Source organism: Falco naumanni, chromosome 4 (assembly GCF_017639655.2).
Source record: "Falco naumanni isolate bFalNau1 chromosome 4, bFalNau1.pat, whole genome shotgun sequence".
NCBI classification, from domain to species: domain Eukaryota; kingdom Metazoa; phylum Chordata; class Aves; order Falconiformes; family Falconidae; genus Falco; species Falco naumanni.
Genome location: NC_054057.1, coordinates 22035299 through 22055780, shown reverse-complemented (window position 1 = coordinate 22055780; position 20482 = coordinate 22035299). Strand labels below are relative to the sequence as shown.

Below are 20482 nucleotides of genomic sequence, written 5' to 3'. Positions count from 1 at the left end.
AAGATAAAACTGTTGGTCTTCTTGATTATTGTAACTTTTAACATGATAATCTACAAAAGATCGAGGCAAGGCTGAGGTGAGTAACTGTGCAAACCTTTGCACCTGGCCAGACAAATGTACTACTGAAACACTTTCAAGTTTTACAGTGCATGCATTTCTTCAACAAGCAATTTTCAGACTAAGAACGAACCACAGTGCTAATCACCAGTATGACTATGGTGGAACAAACCATTCTGGATTACCTCCCTACTGTGTACCATCACTATGGAAACCAATATTCCAGCCTTTAAAGTGGAATTTCATTATAATGCACCACAATTATGTGGATGGTCAGGACAAGAAGTAAAAATTCATTTCACTGAAAGGAGGTGGGAAAATTTAGATGGGTCATATGCAAGTTCTGGGATGGAAAATGGTTATGATTGGAAGTTTCTGGATCTGAATCTTTAAGGGAAAAAACCCTCCTGAGGTCAAATATAACTTCCTCTTGTCACACAATTATCAGAGAGTTGATTTCACTACCAACGCATCTTTGAAAATTTGCCAACCAAATAAGCCAGACTCAGTCCTTCTTACATTGTGAAATTTGGTATGGCTGCTGGTTCACCACGCTGCTCTGCCAATCAGTTCATCTTCGGAAACTCACTAAAATTCTAGTCCTCCATTCAATTATCTGTAATATGTTCATATAAATACTTTTATCTCCCTGCCAGTACTTCTATGTACCTTAAGTAATTTCAGTAAGGCTACCTTAGAGTTATCAAGAAAAGATACCATATAAAGGTAGAGGGGTTTTATGTCAAAGGTGGATACATACCTCACTGAAAGTACCCTCAGCTGGTTCTGTTCTTCACTGTTAGTAGCAGGAGCGTATACTTCAACTGCTTGAAAGTGCAATGGCTTAAGTATCTCCCATTATCAAATGCATCATTAATCCATTTCACCTGAGCTGACAGATAGAAGGGAAGGAAAGGGGTTCTACTCACATCTTCACAGCTTGACTTAAATTTCCACTGTGACTACCACCCCGTACAAATCATGGTTATAATAGTAAGTTCTGTAATACTGATACTTAGTATATGTGATGGTACCTACCGCCAATGGCCGGTCCTAGCATCTCTCTCAGGATAAAACACTCTCCTGATGCAATGGCACTTAACTCAGGAGGTAGCTGTCTGTGGATTTGGAGTTGAATATCCAGAATTCAGTCACTGGTCCACTTCCATTGGCTAAAATACACTTGTTTGTGGTAGTCTATATACAGATTTGAGTCCCTCTCAAGGCTATGAATTTATGTTTGTACATTCAATATGTTCCTAATGAAACAAATATTCCAAAAATGTCAGTTTAACTAAATTATTCTTAAATTTGGGGAAGATATAGCAAGATACTGCATTTTATGAACCTGCGAGGAGAACATGCACCTTGATTATCCATTTCATTCAGGGCTGGTCCATAAGTTTGCTTAAGGAAGAGTTAAATAACCATGATTTTCTTATTAAAAGCAACAGTGTACCTGAGGTAACCCCATCTCCAGCACCTGCACTGCTGCTGTACTGAAGCAACATGTTCCTCATACAGACAGGCATACCGGAATTTCTCTTTATGTATTTTGATATGAATTTGAACTATTTCATCTTGTTCTTCTGCTGGTAGCAGAGCCCATTTCCTTGAGGCCAGGTCTGTGGAAGATGGAGGATCACAGACACTTTGTACATTTTCTGTCCTTGCATGTTATCTCTGTATCAGTCCTAAAAAGATTTCCTTTTCAGCTGTGACCTGCAGAGGACCAAAGGCGAGGGGCTCCTCTACCTTCTCAAGTCTAGAGGAGAGGGAGGATAAGGGCAAAGATTAGCTCTTTCCAGGATCCCTTCTCTGTCTGTGTATTTATCACTTGCCTTACGCTTACATTTTAAGTTATTTTGGGCAAGCCATCAGGTTTTTTTCTTATGTTAGAACCAGGCCTTAGCACAGTAGTCCAGTCATGACTGTGGTGGTGCTACGTTATATTACAGAACTAAGGGGGTGCAACTCAACCTTCATCAGCACCGCTACACTCCCAGTACAAAAGGAAAAAATAAGTTACAGTCATTTTATACAGAGGATAATGTTTAAGAATGTGGCTACAAGCTGGGGAAAGAAATGATATAATAATGCTAGAAGAGGCCCTTATGCTTATGGTCCCAAGTATGGAGGACGTCGCTCACAGTTACAGCTGCAGTCTTTCTCTTCCCTTGTTACCCCAGATGTTCCTCCCCAGGAACATGCAGAGCACTTCCATAGCTCAGCTCTTCCAGTCCACACTGACAATCATAGAATCATTCAGGTTGGAAAAGTCCTTTAAGATTGTCAAGTCCGACCGTAAACCTAATGCTGCCAAGTCCACAAGATTCAGCCTCTCTCTCCTGGTACGAAATGCCTCAATGTGGAAATGATCCAAAGAAGCAAGAAGGCTCCTTATGGAATGATGTACTATGCTCACAGCCTGAAAGAACCAGAGAACCTAACCACAGATATCTTTAGCGTATGAAAATTTAAAAGCATTAGTAAGGACTGTCAGATGTTTCTTCATCCAGGCTTTGCCTTGCTTTGAGTAGTCTCCCTGACACCAATCCACTGAGCAAGATACTAGTTAGTAAGACTAAAAATGATTGAATCTTCTATAAAGAGAAAAAAGCTGATTTGAAAGGGGGAAATAGCCACTGCAAAATGAAGTTTAGTTGTAAGTATTGTCAAAATGCATACTGTACTTACAAATGTCCTTGTAATACATTTTTTTTAAAACAACAAATTCTCAATAATATGAACCCTCCATAAAGCACTTCTTATTAAATCTTGGAGCAGTACTGGAGAAGATTCCCTGGTGTATGTGAATTACAGCAGAAGAGGATGAGTGAAGTGCAAATGCCACAGTATAATTCGTATATGGAACATTTTAATTGTGGGTAATGGTAGATTTTCAATTTTATAAGTCAAGGAATTGTGCTCATTTCTGAGACAGAACTGAATATATTAACTGCCCTTGAAATGGTATCAATATTTCTTCTTGCACAGAGAACAGCACAGTAAAATGCATTAAAAGATGAAAGCTCTTTGATCCTTTTGAATGCTTAAAGATACCAGAACTGTGCCAATAAGTTTTAAGGAAGAGGCTAGACAGAAAAGAAGTATTATTAATTGTCGAGATAGCATAATATCCCAAAATAGTGATACTGAGTATACTAAGGACTACAAAAATATTTTTTGTTCATAGTTCTACCCCATTGAGTCTCCTAGGACTCAAAGGATTCCTTCTTTCCCCCTCTTCACTCAGGTGAAGTCATTAGTATGCAAATGTATTTGATCTTGACATACACAATAGCTCTATCTCTTTAGCCCCCAGTATTAGGGAAAGAAAACTGTCTGGGATTATATCACAGTGTAGATGTTATGAGTCAGGAGCAGCCTGAATAACTGGAATCCCAGGAGTCATTTACAAGAGCTGTCGAACTTCACTCAATAGTCTGCTGGTTTTGCTGCACTGAATGGTCAGCCGTGGTTCTGCCAATTGCCAGGTAATACTTTCTAGGAAGATCTCATCTCTTGGCTTCTCATTCATTGATAGTAATGCCAGTTACCTCTGGACTCCATTCCAGTTTGGAGCTATGCTTGCATAAATATTATCAGGCTTCTGACTTGACTTCTACTAATAAAAATCATAAGTAAATCTACTGACCTGAATGCCACGGCCCCTGGGACTTGAACACAGCACAGGCTGATGTTTGGGTCTAGATGCAGCCCATAGTCCTTTTTAAATTATAAATAGTCTTAGGCTGACATATAACCTGCACAGCCTAGGCCTGGGTTTGACTGGTTATCTCAGACTTTGGTTTCAGCTGCAGCTAGAAAAATTAAAGATCCTCTCTCTTTTTCCCTGTTCATACAGAACCCATTTTGCCCAATGGAGCAGCACCATGCAAACCAGATGGATGACTCATAAGTAGTTCTGGAAAGTGGGAAATTATGTTAATTTTTGTTTTCACTTCAAAATGGAACTTAAGCTAAATTTAAGATTAAATAAAGATCTGAAAAAACTGTTCAGGGTAGATAAAGCCACTCTGATAAAAACTGAACTATTTCATATTCCTTTTAACCTTTTTAAACTTGAAAAAAGAAACCCACTACATTTTCAAATAGAACATGTAAAAATGAGACACTTAAATCTTATCCAGACATTGTACTTTAAATTTTTACTGAATAAAATTTGTCAAAATGACACATTTTTTATTTAGATTAAATACCATTTTTCCATCAGAAGTCAGCGATGAAAAAAATGTCATCCGGTTCTTCTCACAGTGCTGCAGGAATTTATACAAGAGGATTGATAAATGAGGTAGTAAAATGTAATTATACCTAGCTCTTTAACACAGATTCAAATGCAACACTAGAATCCTGAAGGCTGCTTCTGGATACGTAATAGATTTCCTTCTCTAGAGCCTGCTGGATCCATTGATGATAAGGTCTCCAAGAGCACTTGCACTAGAGTAGGCTCCAAGAACTCTGCTAAGGACTAGAAGCCTGATGTGGTAGGCACTGGGAAGGAAAACGTTTAAGTAGTCCCTGTTTTGAAAAGGGAGAGGCAGCCGTCATGCTGTCAGGACAGGTAGCACGCTGGCAAGGGCACAGAATAAAGTCCTTCTACTTCCCCAGCAAATCTGCGCCTGACAAATGCAAAAGAGGAGGACACTCCCTTCTTCACCCCTTTCCCCCAAAGCTATATGCATTTTTTGAGAGCTTAAAACTTCCATTTATTCTGTAGCTTTTAACAGGGAGTCTTTTTTTAATCCCTTGGGACATGGACAACCTGGCCTCTAATTTGTGAGTTGCTGTTCAGTGGGGAAAAATATAAAAGATGATGCTTCATCTACCGCGATTCCTCCTCCAACCCTGTGCTCTGAAAATCCTTGCATGCATTTCTCATCCATCACCCTATCCTGAACGATGCTCAGAAAACTCAGTGATGTCTAACATGACAGCTAAGAGAGTCTGTGCATCTACCAGCCTCTCCCCTTCCTTCCCTCGCCTTCCCCCCATCAATCCTCCCCCAAAAGAAAAGGAACCCATTTCTGAGATTAAAAAGAAAGTTCGTCCAGGCTCAGCGTGCATAAGATTTGTCACCCAGGCTGCTTCACTCAAAAATGAAAACATAAAGATGTGTAAACAGCAAATAAACTCAAAAAAGAAATAAGCATCTGAACGAATAAAAAAAAAAGAAGAAAGTTATCAAATATGCATTTGTTTATCACAGTCAACTTTTATGACTCAAACCTGATCCATATATATTTTATGAAGAGAATATCCATTGTGGTGGCAAAATTAAATGTATTTTGAAACTTGTATGTGACATTTATCTATCTGCTCTATCAGAAAAAAGTTGTCATATTCATTCAGACATATATTACTTTTTCAATTTCCTGTCAGTAATGTTTTTTTAATGTTCTTTAGGGTGAGACCACAGGATTTCTCATTTCTCACAACAAAGACCATAACTCATTAGAATTATGTTGATGAGTTTATACCTAAAAAAGTTGTATCACCTTTTTTTTTTTTTTTTTGAGGTGAACAATTTGCACTCTTATCCATGACAATCATGGCTTTTTTTCTTTGTTGTTGTTTTTTTCTTGTTAAAGATAGTCACGTAGAGAATTGTCAGCTCCTTTTTTTCCTTCTTTTACAGAAGTTCATCATATAAAACACAAACTTATGGTGCAGTTTTATGATGATTCAGGTTCTATTGTGAGCCACAAGAGATAACAGAGATAGCACAAGTATTGAAACTCCTTATCACACATCTTCCCTTCCAAAGGGGTGATTTTGATAGGAAGTTTATATAAACCCAGTGCTTAAGAAGAAACAGCACTGTGCAGCAGGCAAGGCCAAGGGGTCATAGTTAGAAAAGAAACAGAAACCAATTAAAGTGTGTTAATTCACACGAGGCTACAGCCTCTTCCAATGCAGAAGACTGGATGGAGAGGTGCAAAGTGGAGACGGCAACTTCTTTCTTGCAGTTGCTATTAAAGCGACACTGTAATAAAAACATTATCTCGCATCCCATAGGCTCAGTACAAGTCCTGTGACAGATCACGCAGTGCAGCAGGTCAAGCCCTGGGTAGAAAGGCTGTTTGATTATTATGGGGTTTTTTTATATAGCCTAATAATGATATCCACAATACAAACTACGGTCATGTTGGTAAAAAACATTCAACTTTCATTCCTGAACAAAAGCAGACTATTTGGAATCAAATTAGAGGATGTGCCTCCCCTTTTAAACATACATAACATTTGAGAATAAATACAAATTAAAGTAATATTTGGTAAATCTGGCAGTAATTATGATGGCCCAGCTTAAAAAGGCTGTTGATCGGCTTGGCATAGATATGTACCTAAAATTATCTGAAAAGCACCAACTTAGGCTATTTTTTAGGTCAGAAATTCTTATGTGATAAGACTGTCTCATGACATTTGTGGCATCTGCTGGTTGGAGCTGTGCTAGTAATACTTCTAAGATGGCCTGTGGTCTGAGGATTTAGTGCATCCCTTTTCAGTCCTAACCAAAACAGGAGGGTAAATGCCCAGAGAAATGTAAAAAGTAATCTGTCAAAGGGAGAGAGATCTTCCTCACTACTACAGGCTCAAAGTTTTTTTTTTAACCAGAAGAACCTCAGAGGAGCAAAGTCTTCATTTAGGCGCAACTGATTTTTAAATAACAATATCCTACAGATTAAATACTTAATCTTAATTGAAAGAAAAGATACTTAACAGAAAGACCCTCCCTTCACATTGCTAATCGTTGTTTAGTTAAAGTATCAGTAAAGTTAACTATGTTTTAAATAATTCAAACAGATACCATTACCTTGGTCTCTGGGATGCTACTTCTCTATTTATTCAGGAAACACAAAGAAGCAAGCAAGCAAAACAGGAGCACAAGTTCACAAAAATAGAGGACTGCCTCTAGACACAACCCAAAAATAAGCCAGGCCATCCAGTGCCGAGTTCTGCACGGCCATCATCAGCTGCTAGCAGGATTTGAGTTAAAACTCCTATGACTGCCATGGGGAGCTTAAGCATAACACTATCAAAATGACCCAAGTCCCATTAACAATAACTGGTGTGTGGTATTCTAAGGATGGAATTTATGTCATTTAATGTTAGCCACCTAACATTATAAGTCCAGTTGTAGACTGCCATTCAAGCTCTTTCCAGTCAATGCAGAGAGAGAAGAATCTCTGCAAGGTGATTAATCTCAGCCTAAAACGCATGCCTGAGATCAGTGAGATGTTTTGTTCTTCAAGAGTGTCTATTTCTTTCAGCAATGACAGAGAACTAGCTTAGATTTGATGCAGCCTAAACTAACTTTCATGTTGTTAAAATTAGGGAAAAGGAATTCAAAGTCAGGAGTCTAAATTGATGCAGGACTCTGCTGAGGATCAGTCAATTCTAATATGGACCTACAGCCTCTAAGTAATTTGGAAAACAGTTGTCTTTTTATTGACCATCCGAATATCTCAGCTGTACAAAAATGAAGGATAAGATAATCTTTTGAAAACCTAAATAATAATATTAATAAAGCACAGAAGCTTTTTCCTGGGAAGAAGCTCAGCCTTTCTTTCATTTTTTTTCTTCCTATGTGAGTTACTACTAAAATAAGACAAGGCTTTGAGAAGACCTCACTGGTTGAAAAGCCGTTCAACACATGCACAAAACGAAACCTGTTTACCTGTTCGACCATCCCTGCCTATCACGAACATAAACATAGAGACAGAGATGATTCACTTAAATTACTTCACTTGACTGGTAATATCTTGACAGATTTCACTGGGGAGGGTATAACTTACATAGCTCTTAAAAAGGGAGTTTAAAAAAAGGACACAGCAATGCCTGTGGACTGAAGATTTATTAGAAAGATTCCCCAACCATCTCTTGGAAGTCAAATTTCCATGTTCTGTGCAAACTCAGTGAGAAATTGCCTTCTTGACATGATGGCCATTTATCTCCCCTCACTCTGTGTTCTTTGAGGGCTCCTCTTGCATCATTTGTTGGGTAGTACGAGGCCGATTTAAAAATTTCTACATTTGTGCTGTTGCCAGAGACCATAGTGATTTAGTGAATCAGGCATGCATCATTCATGTTTGTTCCCTCTTTTCACTGCATATGATTTTAAGAAGTAAAAGGCAAGAGCGAGCCAAGGGTACAACTTGCTTCAGTAAATGTTTTTCAGGAGGGGCCCTTTCCAGTGATGGATCAGGTTATGAGAATTTGAGCCCGATTCAGTAATATCTAACATATACATTTTTATCTGTATTCAGAAATAAAGGCTTTGGTTGCAGCATAATTACTTGTGACATTTAACTCTCAACATACAAGATGTACTACATAGTTGGTTAAGGACTTCCATGTAAGCAAAGTTCTAACTGTTCATCATTGTACGTAAGAGAAGCATGAAGGCATTTGAACAGGCAAATGCTTCTGCATGTTACCAATACTTCTAGGTCTTAACATTCAGATTTAAAATAATTACCCTAACTGAGAAGCTGGCAAAAGCATTGTGCAGTTTTTCTCCTGTACTCCCTTCCAATACCCATTATACTACAATAAAACCATAGTTTGTGGCTGCAATTTCAGAACATTTTCAATCAGCTCAGACTTCACAGATGAGAATTGTATCAGGGCTTCCTTTGCCTCTCTGTACCTAGTGAACTGACACCATCAGGTAGTTTTTTTCTCTTTGGACCTTTGTGAAGAAAACTAAAAAATTGAAGTCTTAACTGTTCTAAGCAGTCATTAACTATTTAATCACAGTTTCCAGGCAGGTTTTTGTCTTGGCTGTTGTGGCAAAAACTCTCTGCTGTGGTAGAGAAGAATGTGGTGTTCTTTGCTAATGCCAGTTACGTGTTATTTTCATTCAAAGGTGAGTACCTTATGATTTACCCATCCTCTCACGTTACATCCATGGCCATACATTCGTAAACTTTCTGCTTTAGCCGAATGCCCACAAACAACTTCTGTTTTCAAATTCATCTATCTACTTGTGAGCAAAGATGGGTGACTGCCTCGTACATGTGTCTTTACCTGAACAGTAGGTATGATGGCTGGGGCATTTCAGTGTTATCAGAGTTACGAGAGGCATACTCTTAGGTATACAAACTGTCCAGAAGAACAACATGTATATTCAAATATATAGAGTGGTGCACTGTAGGTGGTAGTAATAATAGTGAGAGACTGCACATATAAAGCCTATACATCAGTATCTGTACAATTGAAATTAACACATCTATAGTGCAGATGCCAGAAGATGTGATTTAAACACCTACAAATGAAAGTAACCTCCCAACACTTTGGAAGGGTCTGTGCAGGTGATGTTCATCAACATAAGGGACATGTCAAGAAACAGGCTGACCATGCCATCCTGTGGGAAAGGGTTGGGAAATATTTCCCACGCAATTCTGCTAAAACCCCTCAATTTTGGTGATCTTTTAAATATTTCACTCTGGCCTCTTGGGCAGAGCTGCCAATAGTATCAGTCTACATGGTACCTCCTAGTAGTGAAAGGGAAGAGTGTAAACACACAGCATCCTTTAACTCCCTTTATGCAGTCATTCAGTAACACACCTTGGTGAGAAAACGAACCCTTAGAAAAACACAGGCCTAGTTTTATTCCCCAGTTAATAGATTGCAGACAATTATGACCTGTGTACAGTCATGATTACACACTTCTAACATTACACTAAAGAGAGTTCTGAGATAAAAGAGAGCTTGCCAAGATGAGAAGGTTTAGTTCATTTGTCACCAGAATAAAAGTTCAACAGATCCTAGAGACAGAAGTGTGACTCAAGGAGGTAATGAAATTATTTGTAATTTGGGGTCCCTGTAGGTACTTGTATCTTTCCTGAGGAGATGAGCATAGAGGTCCAGGTAAGCATATGTTCACCTCTGTGTGTGTGCATCCACACAGATGCAGGTGTTCATGTAAGTGGGAAGCAACTGAATTGGAAAAAACGTGGACATTGCTCTATTTGAAATGTTTTAGGATTTTGGCAGGTTATGGCAATAAGACTTACAGGGAAGAGCATTTTTCTGGATTGGCCACAGAAGGCCTCAAGGAGTATTGTACAATATCTAAAATGGGACTAAAGACCTTTGTTTAACTAACTGAATCCCAGGTACAGCGTGTGGCAAAGAGCTGTTGTCAGTAAAAGGCAGCGATAGGGATAGGGTAAGTAGAACAGGAATGAGGGATCTAGATACCTTGGGATGTCTGGTGATCTGTCACCGACATTGGCACCAGGTATCCATGCTCTTGTTTCCACATGGGTTTATGCTTCCAGTCATGGAAGGAACTGAAAGAGTAAAACCAGGACAGATGACAACAAGCTAAGGCTAAAAGAAAGAGTTGAGAAGGAAAGCCGAGAGAAAGTTTAGCATGGCAAATGGTGCCGATTCCCCCTCAAAGTAAAGCGCACCGCATGAGCCTGATATCATCTTTTCACTTTGAGGCTGTCTATCTGCTATCAAGTAAGACATATCTCAGCTTAATGCACAGCCTGCAACGAAGGGAGTGGATTAGGCCTCTGGAGATGATGACTAACAAGTTAAAATTAAACTTTTTTTTTTCAGTTGGGCTGCAATGACCTATTTATACAATTTCTTTCTTGCTAGCTAGCTTTTTTAACATTACAAGATGTACCTGGTCTCTCTCATCTCTCTCTAAACTGTCTCCCTGATGTCCTGATCACTCTCTGATCTATTTCTCTATCTGCTGTGTGGATGCTAATATGACATATCCAACCTCTAAAACAAACCATTTATTTTGAAACTTGGCTATGCCAGAGTATTTGATGCGTCAAACATTAAAATGAATGTATATTTGGATACTGGGTACCTCATGTCTTGATATTAAATTATGTCCTGAAAAGTGGATTATTTTAAACTGCCAGGATATATGTATTGCTTCCTTGAATCTCTAGCATGAAGCTAAACATGAGGGGAGGCTAGGAAAGGCTCTCTATGAAGCAGAGACAGAATTGCTCAAGGGCTGTGAGTGTTTTCTTTATATTAATAAGTTCTTTTCTGTGCTTAAGGAAAGAGATTCTGTCATTCTGTTCCATTATTATGTGACAATAATACATTAATCTTCTATGAGAGATACTTATCCTAGAGATAATATTTAATTAATGTGAAAAGAAGGAAGTTTAAGTGAAAAAGGTACTTTAAAAATCATATATATTTAATAACATTGGCATAGATATTTCAAAGTCCTTTTTTTCTTTTTGATATCTGGGCCATTTGCATACATAGACGCTGAAGCTTAACACTGCCAGTATCTGAAGAAAAATGACAAACTGAGATATACTTTTAGAAAGATAGATTGAATGTCCATTCATGGTTAGGACCGTGATTTTTTTTCTGCTTGAACTTGCCCTGCCACTGTTCACAGATCAACACATAGGAAAAGACATCGCACCATTCTTTGCGATACTCTAGATTCAAACCAGAAGACAGTGAATCCTTCCCCTTACAGGACAACTCCTGTTCAGTGTGCTACTTGGAGGCTTGTGGGTCTGCACGCAGAAGCCTATGGGTCTGCACCTGGCTGGTTATCACTATGAACCTGCATCAATACAACCCAGTTGCTGGCTTACTATCAAATTAATCAAGTACTACTACAATTTTCTCCTCTTCATGTAAAAACTGCTCAGGGAAGATGTATTTTTTCATTTTCAAATTCTTCACAAAATATTCCTAAAATATCTGGACTCCTTGTCCTTTCAGATTTTGAAACAAATACTGACTGTACTGCAAACATGGGAGCCCCAGATTACCTCTCCTCACCTGCATCTGTAAGGCATTTACATACAGATGTCAAGGCTGCAGCCCATCAAGAAAGCCAGTGGCCTTCATTTATGCATGAACGCTTATGACTTCTAAGAAATTCCAAATCAGCAGCAGTGCTTTACCAGCCAGTCAAGGACCTTCAACATTTAGCATTCTGCATCAACTTCCACTTTTGACAGAGTGATCTGGCTTTTTTCCCCCTTTGCCCAAATAGCCCTTGGTTTTCTTTTTTCTGACATCAATGCCAGTTGAGCAGAAAGTAAAATTCTGACACTGGGAAAGAACACTTGTTATATACAGGATAAATTAGATAAAATCTAAGCAAAACTAAGCATCATGTTATACAAAGAACTATAATCTGTTTATTTTTCAGAAATGAGGCACATTTGAAAGATAACTCAAATTCTCAGATTTGGTCCACTATGTCCTCTGCTTTCCTACAGCCTTCCTATACTTCAACATGCAGAACATTCCCTCAAAGAAGCTCTGGACAGTCTAAAGAAGAATTCCCAAATTAAGAATAGTCTTGGACTCCACTCTAATGTGAATCTCATACAGCAGGAGTTCCATCATCTCTGGTTGGACAATGATGTGGCCTCCAATTGTTCTCAACTTTGTCAACTCCTGAAGACACGCAGTGATGCAATTTATTCCTGAGCATGACACACCATTTAGGAAACATCAGTAATACAGAAAGCACATTTCTCAGCACCATCTACACACATCAACTCTGTCCACTGCTTTGTTTTTGTCACTTTAAAGAATTCTCAATTAATTTAGGAAAACTTCAGCCTTTGTCTTCAAGTTCCTCTGTGGCCTGGTTCCCAGGAATCTAAATGGCCACCTAATGCTCCCGGATGAAATCTGTAATTACCAAATTCAGTCTTCCAGGATAATAATTGTCAAATCTTCTCTGTGCACAGCAGAATTTGTTTTCAGGGAAATTTCAAGGACTTGGAATGAATTCCACGAGTAGCTGAGGAACCTTTCTTGGTTTATCACCTCTGGCTTCACCACATTTTGCTGCAAAGGCTAAGTACATTTCTGTTATCTGACTTTCTGTAATGCAATATGCATTTCTCAAAAACCCCTCATAAAGATTTTTAAACCCAAATGAAAACATAACTTTAAAAGGAAATTGAAACAAAGAAAGAGATTCCTAACAAAGACAAAACCAAATGTCCTTATCAAACAGGTGACTCTATTCTACAAGGTTCTCCTGGGTGGATGACCAATTTGTGACAGTCACTAGTCATGTTTCTTAATGTGTTACGAGAAGGTGATAAGATATGATGATAAGGAGAGCAGTGTAAGAACCTCCACGGAGCAGAAAGATTTCATTGACTGTGATATATGTCACTGGCGATAACAATGAACATTTGCCATGCTTATAACCACCTCATGATGTTAAGATGAACAGATTATAGGAGTGGTAGGTGCTTCTTTTAGTTACTGCTCAGCTTTCATGAAAATGGTAGTTTGAACTACCTGAACTAAGCTGTACTAGTAGATAGGGTGGTTTTTCTCCTCCATGCAAAAGTAATTAAGAAGGCAATGACATAAGGACAGGTATGTCTTGTACTTCTGACTTGAAATAATTAATTTAGATTAGTGAATAACATTTTCAAAAGTACCTAAATGCTTCAGGCTTTTAAGGCTCTCTTCAAAGTATATTTACTCCACGTACTACAGAGTGCTACCAGGACCCCAGAGCAAGTAACTAATGAGCTACATCCTATGTCACCTTGTTGAGAAGCAGAATTAATTAGTCCACACATAACCACCATCCTACCAAGGGTTTTGGCTCCTGGTATTTGTGCTAGTATGGCAACGAGAGATATAAATATATTGTCTCTTGGCGTTTGCTTGCAGTGCTCCAGTACAGCACAAAGACATGCCTTCAAGCACTAAGACTCGTAACACTGACTGAGGGAAACTCAGGCTCTTACAGGTATGTAAGTTGCTTTTGAAAATAAGACTTGGGCACCTCTGAAAAAATCTGCGTTCGAAATACAGCACCTTGGGCAGAGATCCAGGCAAGAGGCAAGAAATCTGAAGTTTAGTACTCAAAATAAGATTTTTTGCAAGCTAGATGAAAGAAATTTCAGTGGCCTTGCTGGACAGACGCTGATCATTTTCAAGCTGATTGAAATTTAAACATGCAATTAACCTTTCCTCAGTAAATACGTTTGGAGATTTCAGCTGTCATCCAATATGGCTCCAGTATGTATTTTTGAGTAAGGTAAAGTTCTGTGCTCTTCTTAAATTAGCATTGCCCTTGTAATTGCTGTTTGCAGCAAATATTATTTAACATACCAGCTCTTTTCTTGGTAGTTTTTTGGCACTGTTAAAGCCTCCTGTATTAGAGGTTTGACTTCATCTCATCACCTAGTCTGAAATACTCCTTCCTAGTATTCTTTTTCTTGGAGCTTTTGGGGAAAGTGGTGGTGCTTCTACTTTAAAGCTCTTTGTCCAAAGAGGTTGTGAGTTGTTCTTACTATGTTTTTGCAATGGTTGGCTCTTCGGGTAATTCAATTTCTGAAGCTTTTTTGCCCTGACCTATTTTTTTTTAACCTGTGGGAAAGTTAGATTCCCCCGTTAAATATGATGGCACAACAGTGGTTTTGAACTTCTTGATATTATGAGGGGCTAATTGAATATCACTGTTCCATGTTGCAGATGGTAACTGTTCTACATTTCACCACTGTTCTAAAAAATGTGGATATGGGTTTCACAGTTGTTCACATTTGTGGAGATCCAAAATTTGTTAGTGATCATTGCCTAAAATAGACAAAATAGACTAGCTGACTCTTGTTTAGGTATAATTAGCCTCACTTTCTGTCAGTCCATTTCAATGAAACTACCAGTTTGCATGACCTGAGAGTTTGGTCCATACATTTTTACATTTATGCCACTGTGGCTAAAGTTGAGGTTAGATAAACAGTGCAGTAAAATACACAGTCAGCAAAAGTATGTTAAAACAATTATTTGTCTTTTGATTCAAATTCACATGGGAGGTAATTAAACAACCAGCCTCCTTGATGTTTAGCTGTGGGGAGAGAAAACCAATGGGAAAAAAAATTATCTTCCTTACAACTGACCTTTTCTCATAGTATGTGCCCTTTTCTTCCTGCAAACAGCAGAACTGTATGTATTCAGCCCACTGAAACTTTGAAGGGGAAAACAGAGAGTCAGACCCCACCCAGTAGAAATTCAATATGTTAATATGAAGGTCCATCAAAACAGATTCCCCCGGCAATGGGTTTTCCATGGAATGTTCTTAAATGCTAGTATTATCTGAGTGTTACAATCCCTCCCTCTATCTTCTCCCTTAAAATGCACCTCTTCTTATTGTCTCAGGCTGGTGATGAAATTTCCTTAATATATACCATTCTAATACCACCCACTTAGATTTCTGTCAGTCTTACCCCTGGGAAGACACTGTTAGCAGTCACTATTCAAACAATTATTGTTTAGAATTTTGTGAACACTGCTAGATTTTGTGAGGGCTAACACATTAGTGGTTAGCATGTATTAGAGCTGCACAGCCGAAAGACGTAGCAATGCTAATGCTTGTTAAGAGAAAAGGTTAATGGACACTGCACACCTGGAGAACAGTACGAATTGCACAGATGCAGAAGAACTTTGAGGAGTGTCATACATTACATGGCTTTGAGCCTCCTAGAAATTCAGGTAGAGTTAAAAAACCCACAAAAAACCCCAACAAATGACCAGCATCCTTTTTTATGTCCCATAAGGAGGCCCACCTGGCATTCTCATTGATAGCTTCCAAGGTTACTGGTTAGTGTAAAAAAACCCCACCAAACACCTAGGTGACCTGCCAGTCTCTATGCACCTTCTTGGAGATGACTGCTAATTTGACAACACCAACTTTGTACTTTGACCTGTAGCTGTCAAAGAGGTTCTTGTATCTGTGGTTCAAGAGAACTGGAAGTTTTACAAGCAACATTGCGTATACATAATTTGCTATGATAAGCATACTCTACTGGCAAGGAGGAGGAACAATTGTGGAGGTGAACAAGACTAATAGTAATAATAATACAAAAAGCAGCTATGTATTAAACCCTTCGGTTGTACCTATACACAATATTATACTGTTGTCACTGGATATGTACTTCAGTGATTCCACAGAAACAGTGTAAATCCCTGCAAAAGTTTACATTGCAGTATTAGAGTATCTTACGTCTGTTTAGCTGAAACCTGCTCATAATCAGCTGAAATGAAACTGAAACAAAAAGTTAATAAATAAATAAATGAAGAATAAAAATTGGGCTCTCCACTCATTTTTTTCTCACCTGTTTAACTAAACTGCATTAAAATCTACCTTGGATTTTAAAAGTGTATTTTCTTTTAAAGGGCAGGTTGCCCCAACTGAACATCACAGTAGAAAGAAAAAGTCACAATCACCTTTTTCCACATCATTTTGTAATTAGCTCACCCTCCAAAAGAAGGCAATGACCTTGTCTATGGGAACAGAGCGGTCAGTCCTAGCGCTGTGGCCTTTTGTATATTTCCAGGTTGTGTCCTCAGACACTTTAACTAAGGCAGACAGCTGCTACGCTTAGTATTATAAACTCAGTTTGCAAGTAATTCTTAACATTTCAGAAAAAAAGTAGTTAAACTGTGAAAATAATGATACCTGCATGTACACAATAGTATATAATAGTTGGGAAGACAGAAATTTCCTTCAGAATGAAAGCTACTTTAGCACTTTCCAAGCCAGTCTACAAAGAGGACAATGCTATTTCTTAAAATCCTATTCTGTGTTTTTATTGCACATGACATAATACATTGTACTGTACAGTGTGTGGTGATGAGAAATTCCCTGCTTATTTAATTGTGATCCTTCAACGAATTTGAAAGGGAGTGCTTTATTTCCATTTCTTTAATTTACTAGTTCTTTAGCTGATGATTTTATTAACTCTTGTGTTTGAGAACTGATGCTTAACAAAAAAAGAAGAAGAAGAAAAGGCCCTTGGCAGAATTGTGAAGGCCTGGAACTGAATAATGCACTTTAATAATGAGGGATAGAGCTATGGCTTTTGCTGATGGCTGTGACCGGCTCTGTGACCTGATTATGTCGCAGAGTGTCAGCAGCTGAGACACTACAAAAGGGAGCGCATCCCATCAAATCTATCTCCATTGTAATCACTCGCACTGCTGAGAGGCTTGTTAGGAGCAGGGAATCCATCAGGCCTCATTAGCACCATTTACCATCAAGAAGCTCAAAGAGCAGACGTGTACCCTCTCATCAGAATAATGAGAACCAAAGTACTCCCATTATCTAATTGGATCAACAATGCCCCTCTCTTCTATTTAGTTTGCTGATCTACTTGTGGACTACAACCCTCAAAAATTAGTTATTTTTTGTTAATTGCCAGGGTGGAGCTCTACTCAAGGTTTTTCATATACAGGAGGTTTTTCACACCTAAAGAGCAAGGCATGGGCACAATGAAGCTCAAGTTCCTCCAAGGGATTCTTCGATTATACTGATGCCATCCCAATTAAACTCACTGTTCAATTAAAGTATGTAGTGAACAATTACACCATACTTAGGCTTTCTTAACAACCTACCAGGATATAGAATGTATCACCCTCTTTAACCACAAGATAGTTCACAATGCCAGCTCTTGCCATACTACGCTTTTACACTTTATGGTAAAATGCTATTTTGCAATTGCTGAATTAAGAAGAAAGGAACTAAACTGAGGACTCAGCTAAAATGTATTTGACCCTGTTGAAGTCAAGGGACTTACATGGACACAACTGATGACGGTGAAGTGCTATGTTTCTGTCAAGTAGGACGCTGGCCTGCCCGTAGCGCTTATGGAAACCAGAAGCATCAACCTTGCTTCCATATTTCTTGGTTCATCTCCTTACTAAGGTTAATAAAACTGTCAAAATGCACATTTCATGTACTTAATAGATATAGTAAAACCCACTCAAAACTCCTAATATTTTCTTTCTTTTGCAATAACAAAAGAAGAGAAACGTCTGGTTGTTACATCTCTGAAGAATCCAAGTGCAGCAATGGCACTAGGATCCTACTTGAAGGGCAGGCTGAAACCGAGTGGATAGACAGCATCCCTTTGAGATCAGTGTATCTACTGACAGGATGGAATCTAGCAATTCTGCTACCCTGCTCATGAAATTTAAGATATGAAAGTCCAGTCCTGCAAATGCTTCCTGGAAAGTGCTGAGGGCAAACAGAATGTAAGCAGTGTTGCATGGGCCAATAGGTCTTCATAATATGCCTCTGAAAATGAAAATTTGATTTAGAATCCTCTACCTGTACTATATCAAATTAATCAGGTGATCTAATCATATTATTGCAATGGATTAGATCTCTGCTACAGTGGTCTTGGGGAGCTCTGGTATTACAGTTCATATTGCTTCCAAAGCAAAAAAAAAAAAACCAAAACAAAACCATAACTGTGAATTCCATAATTAAATTAATAAGAATATGCTATATAGGTAATTGTTAATATGCATAATTTTGTTACTGTGACTGCAAGAAATCCTAGACCATTGGGAATTAAGGCCATGCCATATGTCATTCAAAAGATCATTTCCCTAAATTTGGCATAGGATCTTGGATTTGACCTACAGCTTAATGCCTCCAGGGATTACTGATCATCATATATTTAGCCAGACAGATGGACATTTACAAGCCCTGAATATCTGTAACAGAAGCAGCTAATAATTACAAAGATTGCACATACAAACAGCCTGGTAAGTCATCCAGCCTTATATTTGCAGGAGTGAAATTTGGGTGTCACACTTGTGATTCTTTGAAAGGGGCAATTTTCAAAGGGAAGATTCTTAATGTACGATGGAAATCCAGGTCCTTAATGAGTCCAAGAAGATCATTCAGAAACGCAAGTTACTATTCACTTACACTCCCAATTTTGAAGACACATGACTCTCAGTTCTTGTTTAGTTGCTATAATATTAATAATTTGATGGAAATGTAATTTAACTTTGGAATGTAGTTTAATTACACTGAATAGTCCTGTTTGGTAGACAGTTTCAGAAGTGTCCTCTAAGCAATATGGGTTTACGCTGAATATTATAAAAATGGGTATATGGTATATAAAAAAAACATAAATATATTATATCATAAATATATGGTATTAAAAATACACACTCATTACCAATATTTATCTATACCTTGGTAAGGTCTTCAGTGCTGATTATAAACCAAGGAAAATTTGTAAAAACAAGAATAAAAAGCCCTTATGTAAAAGAGCTAGGTGAACATATAGGTTCCGTAATTTTATCCAGCAATAGGGACGATTCTTTCTTTCTCTTTCTCTGCAACCTGTGGAATTATTGGACTTTACATTACGTGTGGAATAAACAAGATCAGCCTGAGGGTATCTATAGTTTCATTCAGTGATATCTTCACAGTAGTAGTTTTTTAAAACATATAATGAATGGCCACACTTTGCTTATGTTTTCTGTGGAGAACGTGTAAAGGGAAAACTATCCAAAAACTAGTCTGGGTTTATATCTTCAGCTCTTACAATGAACACCTTGGGTGCCAAGTGGCTCATGTGTGGCAATTGTGAACCATTTCTGGAGCACAGATAGAAATAAGCAGGCTTCTAGGTTGGAGCTGATCTGACTATGAGTTATAGGTATTATAACCAACTTTTCTTCCAAACCAATACCCCATCCCTCCAGAAATCTTAATAGGCTTTTGAGAGCCTCCATTTAAAGCTGGCTGCATAAAATGATCCTTTGATGAAAAGGGATTGAAACAAGGGTTAAAGTAGACATTGAAAGGTTATTGTAGAGGGCACATTGTTCATACAATCCTCCTTTAATATGTGTGGTGTGCACCTGCGATAAGATGATTCATTAGATAAGACCTCACTTTGACAAGCTCCATCGTTCAACCCTCGGGGTAGTGATGGAACAATTCTGCACCCACCCAGTAAATATAACAAGGTCAGCATTTTTTTTTCCTGGGAGTTGGATGGTGATAGTGAAGCTCAGGATGCATCTCTGTTTATGTCTTATGTTAAAAAATAGGGGACTCCTACAAAGTGTTGTGTTTTATTTTTTAATGAGCCAAAATAAAAAAATGTCCCCACTGTTCCAATTAAATAACATGGTGATATAAAATTACCAGGAAAAAACCTGCTCTTTGTGGTTTTTTTTTTCCCCATAGCAAACAGTAAAAGTAGAAACTAAACTTTAGATTCACATATCATCCAAGCTGCATCATTTCAGTGAATGTTTACCAGGGCCCAACATCCACACAAGCACTGCAGATATCACTGTATGCCCAATTTGTAGCATTTAGAATAATGACATTCAAATGACTCGGTTACCATGTCCAGTCATAAGCTATATTGACAGATTTGTTGCAGTGACGTTATGTGAAACAAGCAGTTGTGTTAATTTCAGTTCTAGTAAATGCAATAAAGAATGACAGTGGCTACAATCTAAAAGCTACTTAAGCATGCTGCATCAATGGAATTATTTTTATATATATATATGGATTCAGATGCATATCTTTCTGCATCATATTAAGACTGAAATGGAAATGGTTTGCAACAAATAAACAGCTTGCAAATGCAGG

The 20482-nt window shown here is 38.2% G+C and overlaps 1 protein-coding gene across 1 annotated transcript in view; it reads right to left on the bottom strand.

The window, feature by feature from the left end:
• The window catches only part of POU6F2 (POU class 6 homeobox 2), a 250195-nt gene that overhangs the window by 33757 nt on the left and 195956 nt on the right, over positions 1 to 20482 (bottom strand). The window lies entirely within an intron of this gene.